Raw genomic sequence first — 19,659 nt, forward strand, 5'->3', positions numbered from 1 at the left:
CCTCCAAGCCACCCACTGTCCTGATTTTGAAATATATTGCCATTTTCTCACTGTAACAGGAATTCTCTTTCTAAGGGCATTGTGGTTCTATATGCAGCGCATGGACTGCAGTGATTCAAGAAGGCAGCTCACCGTCACCTTCTCAAAGGCAACTGGGGACAGGCAATAAATGCTGGTCCAGCCAGCCTTGCCCACATCCTACAAGTGAATTGAAAAAAAGACAGACATCCCACTAGATTGAAAAATATGGCCCTGTTTTCATTTGTATCTCTTAATGTAAACACATCTCAGCATTGCTTAAATGATCCTTTGCAATCCGTGCCTTCCTTTGCAAAAACGTAAATGGAGTCATTAAAGTATGGTGGCGCTCTGGTACATGTCATATTCTGGTAGTTTCCTGAATTAATCACAACAATTGCGCCACCCCATAATATGCGGACACTAACGCCTCTTGACTGCCCCTGCATCTTGATTGTTGCCCGGGGTGGGGGAAAGGATGAAGCCAGATATTTTCCAGTGCTTCTTCCACCCCCACCCCCGCTCCACTTTCCAAATCCCCCATTAGTCCTGATTCTTTCACCATGAAATGATGTGGCTGTAAGGTATCCTCAGGCATCTTGAGTGTAGGATAAGCCTAATGTATCAGCCAATGCTTGTCAGTGATGTGTACACACTTGTGACATAAATATGTGTATTTTTAACAAAATGTCAGAGTGCAGGGGAGAATGTCATTTTGTAAACTGAGATTAAAAACGGCACAGGAACTCTTTGGGTGGCTTGCCCTTAAACCTTTGGCACCTGGGTTAAAATCCATTCCAGAACAGGAGGGTGGCTGCTGTGTTTCTGATGTGTATGGCACGTGCATGTTGTTAAATGAGTATGAGCTGGCCCCCTGATGGGAGTAAGCACATTATAACAATCACACTTCTCATGTGTCCCTTTGTTATTCACTGACAGAATGTTCTAGAGGGCCTGGAAATAATAGAAGTTAGTTATTAGCACACCAATTTCAGTGTTTACTGGGACATAACAGTTAAGATCTCTGTGGTGCAATCGGTTAGCGTGTTCGGCTGTTAACCGAAAGGTTGGTGGTTCGAGCCCACCCAGGGACGTTTGCCATAACAGTTAAGAATTCAGTTCCCATTTGACAGAAGACAAATAGATGAGACTACCCATAATTTAACTCTTGGTACAAAATCAATAGTTTTCACAGAGATGATAAATATGGTCTGGGGAAATGTCACAGGACTGTAATAGGGATGCTTAAGGCCTCAAGTATAGGATCCCCATAACTGTAACTTCATTCCCAATTCCAAACCTGGACATGTTTGACAACAAAGAAGTTGACAAATCTAGAGAATTGTTAAATACCCAGTACAGACACCTTGCAAGCCAAGCTTCCCATATATATGGCATTAAAAATATGTATCAACATGATGTCTTTTACAGAAAGTAAAGTAGACAGCTAGGTTCAGGCTGTCTGTTTTGATGATGTTTCGAGAGACAGCATTCGACTGATCAGTCCATTACTTGGGCGGGTTGCCGAGAAGTGCCCAAAATATAAACTGGTTGAAGAAAGTCTGCAGCAGAAATCTGTTTTTCGACCGGGCTCCCTGACTCGTGATCAGGATGCAGTGACTTTGTAAACAGGGCTGTAAATGAATTCTTGCAGCCACAGACAAGTTATATTTTTCCACAGAGTGTAGCTTATCCAGCAAACCATTTAGTAAACACACACCCTAACGGAGCTGTACTGTCCCTTTCGACCCTTGAGAAATCCATGGAGCCCCTGAAATGCAATGTAATGGACAGCCTGAAATGTTTCTGCAGATCTCTGAAAATTGATCACCACTTACCTAACTAAAAATTTAACTGTTGTTACAATAGTTTTTAATTGTACGGCAGTAGTGTTTGGCTCTTCATAGAAGCCTGGATTGGTTGATTGATTCATTGTGTGAATGTGTGTGTGTCTGTATCTGTGTGTATGTGCCAGTATCTGTGAGTATGTGTGTCTGCATCTGTGTGCATGCCTGTATTTGTATGCATGCCTGTATCTGTGTGTAGCTGTGTTTTTCAGATGAAGAGTCTAGGCCCGAAATGTCAGCTTTGGTGCTCCTAAGATGCTGCTGGGCCTGCTGTGTTCATTCAGCTCCACACTTTGTTATCTTGGATTCTCCAGCATCCGCAGTTCCCATTATCTCTGTGTATGTAATGTGTGTGTGTGTGTCTGTATCTGGGTTTGAGCCTGTATCTGTGTGTGCATGTGCCCCTATCTGAGTGTGCCTGTATTTGTGTGTTCGTATGTGTAAGTAAGTTTCCCACTGTTTTTCCCAGCAGCTTTTTCAGGGGCACACTGTAATGTTGATGGTACTGGAATGCCTTTCTGAGACTGGGAGAGACTCATTCAGATCTGTAAAGATCCCATAAATTCTAGATCTCAGATTGTATACTGCAAACTGTTTAAGCATGGCTCCAACTCAGGAGTATTGCCACTGCTTTAAGTTTTTTTTTGGGAGGTTTGGGGTGCATGGATTTCTGGAAATATTTGCAATCTAAATTGGAGACATCATTTGCTTTGAAAGTAGACGGGGTCCTGGATTAGGGACATGTCTTACAAATACATGTACTGTTGAACATGATCCCATACAAGTGTGTCATTTTAATATCTGACATACAAATGTTTCCCATATTTATGAGCAGCTATTTTACATTGCTCTGCATTGTGCCAGGACTTGTGTACAAATCGACTTGCAAACGAGTCCAGAAGCAGTTTGCAACCAGAGCCCACATGGAGTAGGAAGGTGGAAGTTATGAAAACTGCTCAATGGTCATTTTTATTGTTTCAGCAGAACTGCAACAGGAGAACTGCATTTACATAGCATTATACACATGGCAATATCCCAAAGCACTTCAAAGCCAGTGAAGGGCTTTTTGAAACATAACCCCCCACTGATTTCGGGTGGCATGGTAGCTCAGTGGTTAGCAGCCACAGCACTAGGGACCTGGATTTGATCCCAGCCTTGGGTGAATATTGCACATTCTCCTCATATTTACATGGGTTTCCTCTGGGTGTTCTGGTTTACTGTCACTGTCCAAAGATGTGCAGCTTAGGTCGACTGGCCATGCTAAATTGCCCAAAGACGTGCAGGCTAGGTGGTTTAGCCATGGGAAATGCAGGGATGGGGTGGGTCTGGGTGATGCTGTTCAGTGGGTCTGTGTTGTCTTGATTGGCCGAATGACTGACTTCCACTCTGTCGGGTTTTTACGGTTTGCACATAACAACCTCTGAAGGGGGAGAAAAGACAAAGAAGTAATGGCCAGATAATCTATTTTTGTGGTGTTGGGTGAGATAAACATCAGCAGGCCAGGATGTCTGGGAGAGGGTCCTTTGAATAATGTCATTGGATTTTCTTACATCGTTCAGGGTTACAGGAGAGCCTGGCGAGTTACTTTCATTAAAAGATGGCCCCTCCAACAGTGCAGCACTACATCAGTATCAGCTGAGATTACACTGTCAATCTGAAGTGGGATTTGAGTCAACAATCTTTAATTTCAGAGACAGGAATGCTACTTTAACCTCAGCTCTGACATAAATCGGCAACCCCTTAATTTTGAACAGTGACCCCTTATTCTAGGTTCTTCCACAAGAAGAAACATCTTCTCCACATCAATCATGTCAAGCCCCCTCAGGGTCTTGCATGTTTCTATCAAGTTAAAGAGTCATACAGCATCGAAACAGGCCCTTCAGCCCACCATGGCTGACCAGCTTTGACCAGCTAACTCCAAATGACCCTTCTGAGGAAGGGCCACTGGACCCGAAACGTTAACTCTGATTTCTCCCTACAGCTGCTGCCAGACACGCTGAGCTTTTCCAACAATTTCCGTTTTAGTTTCTGATTTCCAGCATCTGCAGTTCTTTTGGTTCTTCTTTAAGGGGAGGTGTTAGTTAAATGATAATGTTGTTCGGAGCTAATATTAGGGGTTAGTTAGCTCAGTTGGCTGGATGGCTAGTTTGCCAATGCAGAGTGATGCCAACAGCTCAGGTTCAATCCCCACCTTGGCTGAGGTCACATTGAAAGTCTGACCTTCTCAACCTTGCTCCTCAGCTGAGGTGGGGTGACCCTCAGGGTAAACCAGCACCAGTCATCTTTCTCTAATGAGAAACCAGCCTTCAGCTGCTCTGGGGTCTGGTGACTTTACCTAATCCAGACGCCCAGATTCATGCCCAAGAAGTATAGGCTCAAATCATACAATGGTATTTGGTGAAATTTAAATTTGCTCAATGAATAAATTTCATCAGTGAAAATCTGGAATTGAAGTTGTGATGCTATATTGATTGTCATGAAAGCCCTGATTCATGAATGCACTTTAGGGAAGGAAATCTGCCCTTGTTCTCGAGTCTAGTCTGTCTTTATGTGACTCCATACATGCCACAGTGTAATTGACTCATAACTTGCCTCTGAAATAGTCCACAGCAGGCTACGCAGCATCAGTGAAGCAGGGAAGTTGACGTTTCAAGTCAGGACCCTTCCTCAGAAATGGACATTTATGAGGAAGGGTCCCAATTTGAAGCATCAACTTTCCTGCTCCTCTGACGCTGCCTGGCCTGCTGTGTCCCTCCAGCTTCATACTGTGTTGTCTCTGACTGCAGCATCTGCAATTCTTGCTATCTCTCAAATGGCCTAGCAAGCCATCGAGCCCAAGGAAACTTGGGATGTGCAATACATGCCAGGAACACCCACAATCCATGAACATGGAAAAAAAATTAAACTCCCACCAGGCCCCCAGTCATTTGTTCTGTGCGACTAAAGTTCCCTTTAGTATTATGAGCGATCTGCAGCTTCACTGAGGGACATCTGTGCACTGTAAGCGCCAGATCAATGTGCCGAAAAGTAGACCTATTCAATATGCTTCACATTGTATTTCAGAACAAATTGTGAAATACCCTGATTTAATAAATGATTGTAAATTGGCAATCTGGCTTTGGACAGAATATCTGATCCAAGCTGAATTTCACTCTGAACACAATTGCCTTGGATAAAGTAGTTACAAGCTTTCCGAGGATTTGGCTGCACTATAGTACAATTTGACCCAATGTCAGCAACATTGAATATCTGGCCCACATTAAGCAATTGCTCTGCGAAACTTGTGTTGATGCTGAATGACCCTATTAGAATGTATAAAATTGCACTGTTACTTTTTAAAATTTCACCGCACTGGCTAGCCAGCATTTACTGCCGAGAGGGCAGTTGAAAGTCAGCAATATTGTGTGGGTCTGGAGTCACATGCAGGCCAGAGTAGCAGTTTCTTTTCCCTAAAAGAGATTAGTGAACCAGGTGGTTTCTTCCCAACAGTTTCATGGTCACTATTAGACCCTTAACACCAGATTTTTTTTCTCATTCCATTCAAATTCCACCATCTGCAATGCCCAGGTCTCCAAAACATTACCTAGGTCTCTGGATTAACAGTCTAGCGATAATACCAACAGGCCAACACCTCCCACTTGATTTATAGCACATTTATGGGCCCAATTTTAGCCAGTCAAAAAGCATCCACTTTCATAAAGTTAAAATTGGGTCCCAAACCTGCCTATGGAGGCAGGGTGGTGGGATGTAAAATGACGTTGTTAAAACTTTTAAATATTTAATCAGTGCTTCCATTTGCAATAACAAGCCAATTCAAAGCAATACCAGTTCAAATGCATGTGAAGGAAAATGGTCCGCAGCAGGTTATGACACTTGGTGAATACAACACGATGACATGCACGGTCGTCTCTCGAAGCAGCATCTTCATTCACCAAAAGTTGCTCATCATTTCTTACCCCATGTTACCGTTGAAGGACAAGACAAAAAGATAGACCCTGAGAGCCCTGATAAGAGCTGCAGCAATCAAAGCTGCACCTTTGGCACAATTGTACACTGGAGCCATTTAACCACGTGGTCTGGAGTGGTTAGCTTATCATTTGAATTTTGAAGACACCCTCATGAATAATCAAATTAGGAAGAATACCACCTTCAATATTGTTTTGCAATTCAACTGAGAACATGCTCCTTAATTTTGGAAACACAATCAGAAATTGCTGGAAAAGCTCAGCAGGTCTGGCAACATCTGTGGAGAGAAATCCCATTTTGGGTGTAGTGACCGATCCTCAGATATGCCAGACCTGTTGAGCAGCTCCAGTAATTTCTGTTTTTGTTTCTGACTTGCAACGTCCTCAGTTCTTTCAGGTTTTAATTCATTATCGTTAATTTTGGAGCTGTTTCAATGATTAGAAATTAATTTTCTCTTCCTTTTCCAGAATCGCTGCAGTTCCCACTCTTTCATCTGAAGGTAGCAGGATAATACCTGTTAATACTGCTGAACAGAGAGACATGATGCCATTCCTTTCAGTTAAACTCATCACAGCAACTGCGAGAATGACAAATTTCAAAGAACCATAACAATTTACATCAATCAAAACAAAACCCAAAGAAATGCTGGATCTAATTCAGATCCAACCCGACTTTGTACATTACTGGAGACAAGATAATCAGCCGACCTCTTCATGTGATTCAATATGCTTCCTAGAAGCAGCATACATCCACATGCAAGGAAACATTTTCTGCAAATGAAAGATTCCTTTATTGAATTATTCAGAGGCTCAAGGAGCCTATTGTTATCTACTGCTGTCTCCATTTCAGCATCTTGACAAGTCAGAGTTGACTTGCCAGTCAATCAGCACTCCTTTTCTTCCTGTGGTATAAATTGCTATGATCATTCAAAAAGTGGTATTCTTGCATTTGTCCTGATGGGCACAAGTTGCATATCTTCAGCATCACAGCTCTGTACTGTTCAGCAGTAATCATGTTTTGTACTTCATTTCTTGATTATTTGCATAACACATGTTCCTTAACACCCACTCCCTTTATACTCCGGTATTGTCTCATCATTAAACAGAGATGCAAAAATGAATGTCGGCGTTAAAAATAAGATTTGTGATAGAGAAATAATATTTAATATCAGTGTTTCAAACAATATTCACAAGAGTGGAAACCAAAATTTGATGCTGTTTAAGTGTTTTGAGAAATGGACAAAACCTGCTGCAAATAGCAAGGGATTATCCTGTGTAAGATAATAAAATGTGAGGCTGGATGAACACAGCAGACCCAGCAGCATCTCAGGAGCACAAAAGCTTTTGTGCTCCTGAGATGCTGCTGGGCCTGCTGTGTTCATCCAGCCTCACATTTTATTATCTTGGATTCTCCAGCATCTGCAGTTCCCGTTATCACGGATTATCCTGTGTGTTGGATTCTAATTGCTTTCTCAGACAAATGCAAAGGTTTATTGGGGTGGGAAAGAGAAAGGTGGAATTGGTGAAGCTGATCATAGCTGGGGACGGTGACAGGGTGACAGAAATCCAGTCTGCACTGAATAAAACATCCTCTATACGTTTTAGTATTTCACGCTGTCACTGAGTCTAAAACAACATCCTCCTATGAATACTGTCACCACTTCTTCCGTCAGACAGAACTAAAATACATGAAATTATAGTCTTTGTTTTAAAATGACTTCATGACCTTTCTCTCCCTTTTCCCTTTCTAATATCCTCCAACACGATTAACCTCTAAGTTCTCTGCACTCCTCTTAACCTGGCCTCCTGACAGTCCCAAACTTCCATCACAGGTGGCCACGTTTTCAGCTACCTGAGTCTTAAGTTCTTAAGACCCTAAATATCTTTGCCTGTCACTTTTGTTAGTCACCCTCTTGCTTTACTAAGTTTTTGATCACCTATCCCGATATCACTGTTTTTGGCTGAGCATCCGTTTTTAGCTGCCCATACTCCCTTGAAGCACTTTGAGGTGTCATCCGACATGAAAGGCAGGCTGTACCTAAATGCAATATGTTGCTCTCAATTTATGTCAACATAAAATGATATCCATGTAATTTTTTCGATTTAGTGTTCTATAAGTTATTATAAATGAAGAAAATCAGATGAGAAACTGTATTTTAGAGATATGAGAAGAATGGTCACAAAAGATTATCATTCATCTCATAATTTCCAGTCCCAGGGATAAAATAACACAATAAATAGGAGCAGGAGTAGACAATATTGCGCCTAGGACCTGAATTCCTGCTGAATAGTGACCAAGGCTGATCTTACATTTCAACTCCACTTTCCCTCCTGCTCTCTGTTTCTCTTTATTGTCATAGCCATAAAGGCAATCCTTTTGGTCATATGTGTGCAATATGTTGCGGAACGTTGCCAGTGGTTTGCCTGGCACCGGATACTAAATCCACTGTGCTGGATGAGTCCTCTGTAAGAATTATAATGTTGTCTAATTTATTGTCACCATTTTCAGGAACACAACCACAAATTTAAACATGGATGTACTCCATTATGCAGTGGCGTAAGCAAACAAAATTGGATGCTGAGTTGAAGAGGATGATGGGTGAAGATAAAGGTGTGACCAAATGCTTGACCAAAGAAGCTGGTGGCACAGGGTTGATCTTACAGAGGTTTATAGGTTTCAGAGGGTATAGGCTTAAGATGAGAGGGGAAAGATTTCAAAAGGACCGAAGGAGCAACCTTTTCATGCAGAGGGTGATGCATGCATCGAGTGAACTGCCAGAGGAAGTGGTGGAGGCTGGTACAATTACAACACTTAAAAGGCATCAGGATGCGTAAATGAATAGGAAGGGTTTAGAGGGATATGGGACAAATGTTTGCAAACGGGACTAGATTAATTTAGGATCTCTGGTCAGCATGGACAAGTTGAACCGAAGGTTTTGTTTCCACGCTGTACATCTCTATGACTGTGTAGCTCTAACAGGCTGTATTGAAATGGGATGTAGCGAGTCAGGCATTAATCCTGTGGACTCGAAGAGGACACACTCTTAGAAAAGTCACCCTGGGAATTGGGTTCAATTCTTAACAGCTGACATTGACTTGACAGATAAACCTGACCCAGAGTGAATTGTGATGCTGTTTGTTCCATTCTAGGGGACCCCAGTCACCCATTCTCTTTATTGAACAGTGGTTCCATTTTGGATTCACTCTAAACTAGGCAAGAGGTTGATAACAAAGGAGAACTTTTGAAACTTGCCATTAATTTCACTTCACTTGCTGAAACAGTGTCGCAAACTTGTAATTAATGATGGAGAGATAAAACGTCTTTGATTTATCCAGCCTGCCCCAGAAAATTTGTCGTACTGAGCCTATTAACGTTTTGTAGCTGTTTTGTGAGGAGGGAGAAAGTTTCTGACACTATTTTTCAGCACTAAACCTGAAGATAAAAGATCCATTGCCTTCATCCATGCCCAAGCATACAGTGCACATTTATCATTGACCTTACTTGTTGTTCATTGATTTTACTTGGCTGCTGTCTCTGACACGAGGGATTTAATAGCTGTTTATATTCAAGCTGCAGGGAATCTCTGCAGCACCACAAATCCTCCAATCACAAGCTCCTGTTGATCGATATTTTTTGCAGATTTATTTCTGTTTACATAAGGACATCTAAGTTGTGGTGGAATATAAGATTCAAAAGGAAAGTCACTTAGAGACAAGAAACAAAGTGTGATATAAACTTTCTGATTAATATTTAAAATATCATCTCTTTTTAGTTTGGGTTTTGAACTTTAAGTGAGTAACATGTGGATCTTCTGTGTGTTTGAAGTTAATAATTAACTTGTAAGTATTTCTGTAGCCATGGTGATTTCTTTAAAACAGTTTGTGAGGGCTACTTTGACAGTGTGATTTGTTCTTATTTTATTTTATTATTTTACAACCTGGCATTGTAGATAATTGTACCTCAAGGTTTTCATTCGAAATTTTGAGACTCAGGCAGTTTCTTTTCAGCTTAAGGGATCTATAGCTTAGAAGGAAGAGGTTTTTATTTCAGTTTTACTTTATTTTTGGGCATTTCTTGCATGGAGATGCATGTGTAGAGCCATGCATCTGAGAAAGGAATACAGTAAACTTGATTATCTTGGAGGAAGGAGGTACTGAGAGTCCCACTCCAGAAATGTTGGGATAAAACCGTGAAGAGGACTTGAAGCTGAGTTTACTTAACCTCAGGTGTATGACAGTTCCAGGAATTATCTATCAGAGGTTCCAGTATTGGACTTGGAGACACAGTTATTTTAACCTACCAAGTTATTTGGGAAGAGATTCTGGTTTGAATAATGCAGAAGGGTGTTGTTAAGTACTGTAGGGATATGTTTAATATTATAAAGGAGTATTTTGGGACTATAGGATTCTATTTTTACTGTGTGTTTAAAACTCTTGAATTTGTATTATGTGTAACTAGATTGATTTACCCATTTAACTTCATTTCTTTTGCATTGTAAACTCCTGTTTTATTGTTAAAATAAAATTTGCAACATTTTACTTTACTTCAGCAAGAGACCACTTAGTTAAAAACAAAACAAAAAATGATCTGGCAAACCAGATTTCAGTCTGGATCAGTCAGGGTTGTCTAGTAATGAGAGATAATGGGAACTGCAGATGCTGGAGATTCCAAGATAATAAAATGTGAGGCTGGATGAACACAGCAGGCCAAGCAGCATCTCAGGAGCACAAAAGCTGACGTTTCGGGCCTAGACCCTTCATCAGAGAGGGGGATGGGGGGAGGGAACTGGAATAAATAGGGAGAGAGGGGGAGGCGGACCGAAGATGGAGAGTAAAGAAGATAGGTGGAGAGAGTGTAGGTGGGGAGGTAGGGAGGGGATAGGTCAGTCCAGGGAAGACGGACAGGTCAAGGAGGTGGGATGAGGTTAGCAGGTAGCGGGGGGTGCGGCTTGGGGTGGGAGGAAGGGATGGGTGAGAGGAAGAACCGGTTAGGGAGGCAGAGACAGGTTGGACTGGTTTTGGGATGCAGTGGGTGGGGGGCAAGAGCTGGGCTGGTTGTGTGGTGCAGTGGGGGGAGGGGACGAACTGGGCTGGTTGAGGGATGCAGTAGGGGAAGGGGAGATTTTGAAACTGGTGAAGTCCACATTGATACCATATGGCTGCAGGGTTCCCAGGCGGAATATGAGTTGCTGTTCCTGCAACCTTCGGGTGGCATCATTGTGGCAGTGCAGGAGGCCCATGATGGACATGTCATCAAGAGAATGGGAGGGGGAGTGGAAATGGTTTGCGACTGGGAGGTGCAGTTGTTTGTTGCGAACTGAGCGGAGGTGTTCTGCAAAGCGGTCCCCAAGCCTCCGCTTGGTTTCCCCAATGTAGAGGAAGCCGCACCGGGTACAGTGGATGCAATATACCACATTGGCAGATGTGCAGGTGAACCTCTGCTTGATGTGGAATGTCATCTTGGGGCCTGGGATGGGGGTGAGGGAGGAGGTGTGGGGACAAGTGTAGCATTTCCTGCGGTTGCAGGGGAAGGTGCCGGGTGTGGTGGGGTTGGAGGGCAGTGTGGAGCGAACAAGGGAGTCACTGAGAGAGTGGTCTCTCCGGAAAGCAGACAGGGGAGGGGATGGAAAAATGTCTTGGGTGGTGGGGTCGGATTGTAAATGGCGGAAGTGTCGGAGGATAATGCGTTGTATCCGGAGGTTGGTAGGGTGGTGTGTGAGAACGAGGGGGATCGTCTTGGGGCGGTTGTGGCGGGGGCGGGGTGTGAGGGATGTGTCGCGGGAAATGCGGGAGACGCGGTCAAGGGCGTTCTCGATCACCGTGGGGGGAAAGTTGCGGTCCTTAAAGAACTTGGACATCTGGGATGTGCGGGAGTGGAATGTCTTGTCGTGGGAGCAGATGCGGCGGAGGCGGAGGAATTGGGAATAGGGGATGGAATTTTTGCAGGAGGGTGGGTGGGAGGAGGTGTATTCTAGGTAGCTGTGGGAGTCGGTGGGCTTGAAATGGACATCAGTTACAAGCTGGTTGCCTGAGATGGAGACTGAGAGGTCCAGGAAGGTGAGGGATGTGCTGGAGATGGCCCAGGTGAACTGAAGGTTGGGGTGGAAGGTGTTGGTGAAGTGGATGAACTGTTCGAGCTCCTCTGGGGAGCAAGAGGCGGCGCCGATACAGTCATCAATGTACCGGAGGAAGAGGTGGGGTTTGGGGCCTGTGTAGGTGCGGAAGAGGGACTGTTCCACGTAACCTACAAAGAGGCAGGCATAGCTGGGCCCCATGCGGGTGCCCATGGCCACCCCCTTAGTCTGTAGGAAGTGGGAGGAGTCAAAAGAGAAGTTGTTGAGTGTGAGGACGAGTTCAGCTAGGTGGATGAGAGTGTCGGTGGAGGGGGACTGGTCGGGCCTGCGGGACAGGAAGAAGCGGAGGGCCTTGAGGCCATCTCCATGCGGAATGCAGGTGTACAGGGACTGGACGTCAAGTTGTCTAGTAATGACATCTGTTGGGATCGAAACACAAAGTATAAACCAATTGAACCTTGAGGCCTCAAGAAAGACAGAACTTGCATTCATGTAGCACCTTTCATGACTTCAGAGTACATCAAAGATCTCTGATGAAGGGCCTAGGCCCGAAACGTTAGCTTTTGTGCTCCTGAGATGCTGCTTGGCCTGCTGTGTTCATCCAGCTCCACACTTTGTTATCTTGGATTCTACAGCATCAGCAGTTCCCATTATCACTAAATCACAAATAATGCTCAGTTTTAGAGTAGTTCAGGCTCTACAATGTAATTTATTCTGTTTATAATCTCTGTAATGTCAGCTGCCTCAGGCTATCTGCCTCTGAAGCCCTCTCCTTATCTCCAGATTTGATGACTCTTATGCCCCTGCAGCTGATCTCCTGTCCTTTACCCTCTGTCATATGATTCCAAACTTCTGCTTCCTGTATTTATCCCATTCCTGGTACCTCCCATTGAACATACCTGCTTTTCCTGACTTGGTTCCCAGGCCCCCAGTTTAAAATTCTTGTCTGTGCACTTAAATCCATTAAATGCCTTGGTCTTCCCCACTTCACTTTCCTCATCTAAGCCTGCAAGCTTCCCATAATGCCCCATTCCTCTATTTCTGCCATCTTATGCCTCACTTTCACTTTGATCCACCATGTAGTAATGTGGGATTGACACTCTCCTGTGTGAACAGCGACAGGTTTTGCTGGCGGGAAGGAAGGAGATGCTATCTGGAGCCTGACAGTTCCATGTGATCTGATGGTGTCCCGACTTAGTTCTTTCTGCACTTGTTCTGTATCTATATCAAGATTAAGGGTGTAATTCCCTTCAATCAACAAACCACTGGTGCCTTCAGCTCTCTGGCACGCAAGCTTTGGAATTCTCTCTCCAAATCTCCGATTATCCAAATTACTTCTTTTCAAGCTGACCTTTCTGACCACACTTTTAGACATGTGGAATCATTGGCCTCCATTTGTATCATAAATGTTGAGTTAGCCCACCATGACTATGCCTGTCAATGAGCAAGACCAGGGCAAACCTCCTAAAATCACTGCCTTTGGCTTGACAGGTGGAGGCCAATCAGCCCATCATGCTTGTTCCAGTCAATAAACAGCATGCAGGCAAATCTCCTAATACCGTGTCTTTAGTTTGACATTCCCCTTTTTATTCCAGTTCCATTCTAGTGATATGTTGTTGTTACATAATGCACATCATGATGTAAAGCATAAATATTGAATCCTGGGAGAGTCAATTCTTGTGCAGAAATATCTTGAAACTTATCTGTAGAAATGTTTAACTTGATCTTTTCAATGCCAAAGCAGTTCCACTGCCTAAAGGAAATGGGAGTTCTGCAATATTATTAACTTTTTGTTGAGTGGAACGGCAAATTCAAATGCTACAGCGCATTGTTGCACTTACGCGCGCATAAATCCCGAGCTTCCTTTTCATTATTTAGTATCTGCAGCACTTTTTAGACTTTGAAACACTTTCAAATCATTTGTGAGTCAGAATCCAATATCAGTTGATGACTGAATGAGATGTTCTGAAATGCAGGCCAGATTGTACACTGAAAGACTAAGTGCTACAAGGGCAAGCTACAGTCTGCTCGAGGTCACGCCAAAGCGACTTCTCAATTTTTTTTTCTTTGAATAGTGTGTCCTATTTAACATTTATGCTGGCAGCGCCTCTCAATATATGAATGTAATATGATCCTGCCGACTCAACAGTTTTGATAGGAATCATAATTTTACTGAATTATGCGCTGTTGAATGGTCTTTCATCATGTTTTAATAAGTCAAACACAATATCAAAATGAAGGTCTTGAACTACACTTGATATACAAATAGGCCGGATTACTCTCATCTTCAAGATGAAGACTGTCGAGCACCAAGACTTCGTTATGTGTTTATGTACATCGAAGGCGTTAGTGGTGATTTCTACTTTAGAAGCTTATCTTATTGCCATTTGAGGTATGCCAGCAATGACAAAAGCCTTTGCAAGCCCTTGAAGCTCATTCGTCTGATACAAGAACTCTGCAATCATGAGAAGCGATTGTATTTTGAATGGTCTGCGCTGTTTTCCCTTTAGCTCTGTCACACTCTAGGCTGGCTGGCTCCTTAAAGATCTTTCAGTAAAGATGCCGTGTTTTCCTTGGGATCTGTTTCAGTTGCAATTATCAGCCAATCTCCTGCGAGGTCCTTGTTGCCACGATCCTCTCAAAGCGGATTGAAACTTAGTTACAAATCCGCAAATGACAACAGAGACCAGTGACAGGGGAGAAAGAGGTTTCATTGTTTTCTTCAGTTGCACCGAGGGCAGTGGAATTCTGGAAGCTTCTCCTTCGAAACGCTGCAGCAGGTGATATTTTCAAGACTGAGGTTATCTGTCAGGTAAGAGTTTTCAAAGATATTGAACTAGTTAACACAGATGATGTTAAAGTACCAATCAGTCAGACACCGGGATCGAATGGTCACTCCCTGTGTTTCAATGGGCATTAGAATGTGAACAATAGGAAAACGTGGATACTGAAAATGATTCATGAATGGACCACCATGAAATGAGGCAGTCCGGTGACTGTATTCCACTGCCAGGGGCCTGTATAATGTGGCATTGGGCTTTCACTCCTCAGGAGTTGCTGGACAATGACCTGGTAGATATGCTAGTCCCAGCAGAACTGTTTGTTGTCCACCGAACTGGGATCCCGGGGTTGTTAGATCCTGAGTTGGCCTTAGTCAGTGGCACAGTGGCACAGTGGTTAGCATTGCTGCCTCACAGCGCCAAGGACCCATGTTTGATTCCACCCTCAGGCGACTGTCTGTGCGGAGTTTGCACATTCTCCCTGTGTCTGCGTGGGTTTCCTCTGGGTGCTCCGGTTTCCTCCTACAGTCCAAAGATGTGCAGGCTTGGTGGATTGGCCATACTAAATTGCCCGTAGTGTTCAGGGATGTGTAGACTAGGTGTGTTATTGGGGATGGGTCTGGGTGGGTTGCTCTGAGGGTCAGTGTGGACATGTTGGGCGGAAGGGCCTGTTTTCACACTGGAGACATTCTCTGAAAGAGTTATGGATGGAGAGAGATCAGGGAGGCTAGCCTGGGCGATGAGTCCGTCAGCGGTGTAAGTGGGGAGAGGGCGGACTTGTTGGATTTTGAAGGCCAGATGGGAATGTAGGAAGCAGGTTGGGTGGACAAGATCATAAAGTAGGGGGAAACGGCCTCTGTTGCATACAGGGTACAAGAAGTAATCTTCTTCCTCCTTTTCTTTTCACCAAAGCTGGTGATAAACAGCTTGCTGACCCTACTCCTGATCAGTGTATATTTTTATGCTCAGAAGTACTATCACCCACGGCTGAGTGATTTTTCCACCACCAAATCACTTTAACTTTTGTTTTGTTTTCCTTTTTAAACAGTAACCACCACTAGTAAAAGATGTTTACATTTAGATGTTTACATTGCCGAGGCCATTGAGGAAAATGCAAACTATCAACAAGTGTGGAGGTAGGGAGCAAGGGAAGGAACAAAAGCAGAATGGAGTTTTTGGGGGAGATAAAGCAGCATCTCCCCTGCAGTGCCCACCTCTCTCTAAAGGCACTGAGAGTATTGTTGGACATTGCGAGCTCCCTCTCCAAGGGGACCTGGATGGCCAGTATAGAAAGGATGGAGGGCCTGAGTCAAGTTACAGTTGGCCACTGAAGGGCTTCAGTAGGTCTAAGAGCAGGTAGTCTATTGGGTCCTCACTGACCACCCTGCCCACCCTCAAACCTCCACCAATAAGATGGGGACCAGGTTGGGATGGGTGGGAAGGCAATGGACTAGCCACTTGACATATCTTTTGGAAATTGCTTCCCTCCAAAAATATGCTGTCTAGAAGATGTGGACTGTAAAATTCAGCCCATTAATTGAGCTAGTAAACCAATCCTCCAACATAATTCGTTCAGTGATTGATGACTGAGAGGTGTGGTGCTAAGGCAGAATTTATTAATGACAGCTGTTGGCCTTATTGTTAGCTGTGGCTCAGTCTGTAACACTTTTGACTCTAATTCAGAAGGTTACAAGTCCAAGCTCCACTTCACACACTTGGTTCAGAAAGTCCATGCTGATACTGCTGGCCTGGACTGAGGGCAGGTCCCAGGACACTGAGGTATATCAGGGGCTAATTAACTGGGTGTGGGTTGCGGGGAGCCTGCTGTGCTTGGGCTGGGGTCCTAGGCCACGTGTGACACTGGGGCCTACAGATTACTGCCCCTGCCCCTGGCCAAGTGAGTGCTGCATTGTCTCTTGAAACAAGATGTTTAAACCAGAGAGGATGATAATGGTACGATGTGTGAGCTGGCACACAGCACCATGATGACCAGTGGCTACTACAGCCTGGCACAAATAGCAATCCACAACATCACTTGGCAGGTTCATGTGCCTCCTGTGCTCGAACTTGCTTCTGAAGGATTGGCCTTTTCAGCCAATTAGCAAAGGTTCATCACAGGGAAACCTCATGCCTCCAATAGGCTGTTGCTGTACATCGATTATCCCCTATGGATGGGTTGGGCACCATGTTATTTCTGACAAGATTGTGAGGCAGTGCACTATGCATCTTTTCCTTGGTTGTCTCACTCAGACCACATGGGAATATCCACTGCTAATGTAACTTAATTGTGCAGCCCAGTATTGGATGTGATGAATTGCCTGGAGCAGGCTGAGAGTGGGGGGAAAGCTGTAAACTTAGCTGAGCTTGTACAATCTGGACTGGAGCCAAAGGAAAATTGGGAGGAAGATACGATACCTCAGTTGCTAAAGATATTGTAAATGTTCCATGTGAAGTGTCAGACAGGAAATAGGGAAGACAACTTTATCTTCAATCATAAAGTAGATTTTAAAGAAGATTACAAAATCACAGTGAAAGGTGAAGGCCCACAGTGCCGGGCAACGACAAGGTAGATGTTCGTCTAAGAGATTAATTGGTTCATACACCCGGACAAACTAAGAATTTTTATCAGAAGCAGGTTTACCTATAGAATAGAATGATGCAGCACAACAGGAAGCTATTCAGCCCATCATGCACTGCTGGCTCTTTATATGAGCTGTGTAATTAGACCCACATGTGCTGTTCTGACCCCAGAGCCCTGCTGTTTTATTTTTGTGTGTTTGCCCAATTCCAGTGACAGTTATGATAAAATCAGCTTTCATTACGTTCGGGGTAGTATCCGAGACCCAACCATCTTCCGCTGCTTCATCAATCACCTTCCCTCCCTCATATGGTCAGAAGTGGGGATGTTCGCTAATGGTTGTACAATGTTCAGCACCATTCGTGACTCCTTGGGTATGGAAACAGTCCATGGTCAAATGCAACAAGACCAAGTAAAACATTCAGACTTGGGCTGATAAATGGCAAGACAAAATCTAAGTTTTTCCCCTTGATATACAGTGACACATTCAACCCCCACTACCAACAACTTAGTGACTATTGGTAACTAGAAATTGAACTGGATGAATAAATACCATGGCTCCAAGCACAAGTCAGAGGCTGGGTATTCTAGAGCAGACAATCCACATCCTCAACGCCATCAGCTAACAATAAATCAGGAAAGTAAAGTAATATTCTCCACTTGCCTGGATGGGTGCGGTTCCAACAACACCCAGGAAGCTCGACACTATCCAGCACAAAGCACCCCGCTTGATTGGCACCTCGTCAACCATTGCAAACATTCACTCCCTTCACCATCGCCACAGAGACAGTGGCTTGTACCTGCTACAAGATGCCCTGCAGCAACTTGCCAAGACTCCTTAGACTGCACCTTCCAAGTTGCACCTTATATATCTAGAAGGAGAAGAGCAGCAGATATATGGGAACACCACCACCTGCAAGTTCCCCTCCAAGCCTGTCACCAATCTGACTTGGAAATTTATCTCTGTTCCTTCACTGTCACTGGGTTAAAATCCCGGAACTCCCTTCGCCGTAGCTCTGTGAGTGTCTCTACCCGTGATGTTCAGGAAAGCAGCTCACTACCATCTTCTCCAGGGAAATTAGGGATGGGGAGTAATTGTTGGTCCTACCAGCGATGCCCATACCCTGTGAATAAATAAATAAAATAAATTTAAAACATTAAGGCAGTTAATTCTAGTTCATAATAACTTTGTTGAAAACCAACCACCTCACATTCCCTCCCTGCAGATTTTGTTGATTACGTCAAATCTGTGACCTCTGTTAAGGGTTTCTTACAAAGTTTAAATATTGAAGTTGACCAATGGGCCTCAAATATTTATCTTCTGCTACCTTGCTTCTGATACTGGTACCCATCTCGACAACAAGTGGACCAGTGGCTAAAGAATAAATCTATGTATTTATATAGCTGCTTTCACAACCTCAGGCTGTTTCATAGCATGTTCCAGGTAATTAATGACTTTTGAAGTGTAGTTGTTGTTGTAATGTAGCCAAGTCATGGACAACAATTCCTCATTAACAACAGTGTGATCATGATGGTTAGTTTGCTTTAAAGATATTGGTTAAAGGAAACATAGTGGCCAGGGATAATTAATTCCATCGGAGAGTCGGTATGTGGGTGTCCAAAAAGCAAGTCTAACAGACTCTGGAGATTCCTCGTCCAAGCGCACCCAGTGCCTGATGTACATTACCAGCATAAGGAAGTGATACCACAGATAACCACTGTCCCTACCAAGTCCAACCATCACCATACCCTGACTCCCCATTGGCCTGGGATTCCCTTGTTGATACTTGGACTCAGGTGGGTGCAGCACCAACATCTGCCACTTCTTCCAATGGTGCTGATGGGCAGTAGAGAGCTACCAAGATCCCATTGGCTGGCAGCCCTCAAGGACAATATTTCCACTCACAGCGTCCTTGGGCGTGTCGATGGTGTCCACTTCATTGCCTGATGGGCACTTTATACAGCAGGTTTCCCCAGTAGAGGTGCCTGAACTTCTGTCTGTTCTCCAGATCTGGGGACTGAGACCCCTGTTGCACATATTAAATTCCACCTGACGCTTTAATTTTAATTCATTGGCTGCACGGCTGTTTGAGATGTCCTGTGGAATGAAAGGCACATAGGTGCCTTTCAGCTATCTAAACTCAAATGAGATATGTGTGTGGCTTGGGAAGCTTTGTAAATGCCAGCTATTACTACTCAGTACAAAAATGTTACCCCATTTTTGTTCTTCCTTTGTGGGATACATTTGACTGAATGTGGTAATGGAAGTATTGGAGTAAAATTATGGGCAGATTGTGCACTGCATTCATTATTCTGATGGCATGCCTGTTACCCAGTGTGTTTATGATGATGGCATATGGTCTATGTACTGGTTTAAAAGCTCTGCTTGTACTTGAC

General features: G+C 43.9%; 1 non-coding gene across 1 annotated transcript; it reads left to right on the plus strand.

Annotated features, from left to right (window-relative positions):
• The first annotated feature begins 1,038 nt into the window (after positions 1–1,038).
• trnan-guu (transfer RNA asparagine (anticodon GUU)) lies at positions 1,039–1,112 on the plus strand. Its single transcript has one exon. It is a non-coding gene; the product is annotated as a tRNA-Asn (tRNA).
• Positions 1,113–19,659: the final 18,547 nt, after the last annotated feature.

This window comes from Stegostoma tigrinum, unplaced genomic scaffold (assembly GCF_030684315.1).
Source record: "Stegostoma tigrinum isolate sSteTig4 unplaced genomic scaffold, sSteTig4.hap1 scaffold_146, whole genome shotgun sequence".
In the NCBI taxonomy this organism is placed as follows: Eukaryota; Metazoa; Chordata; class Chondrichthyes; order Orectolobiformes; family Stegostomatidae; genus Stegostoma; species Stegostoma tigrinum.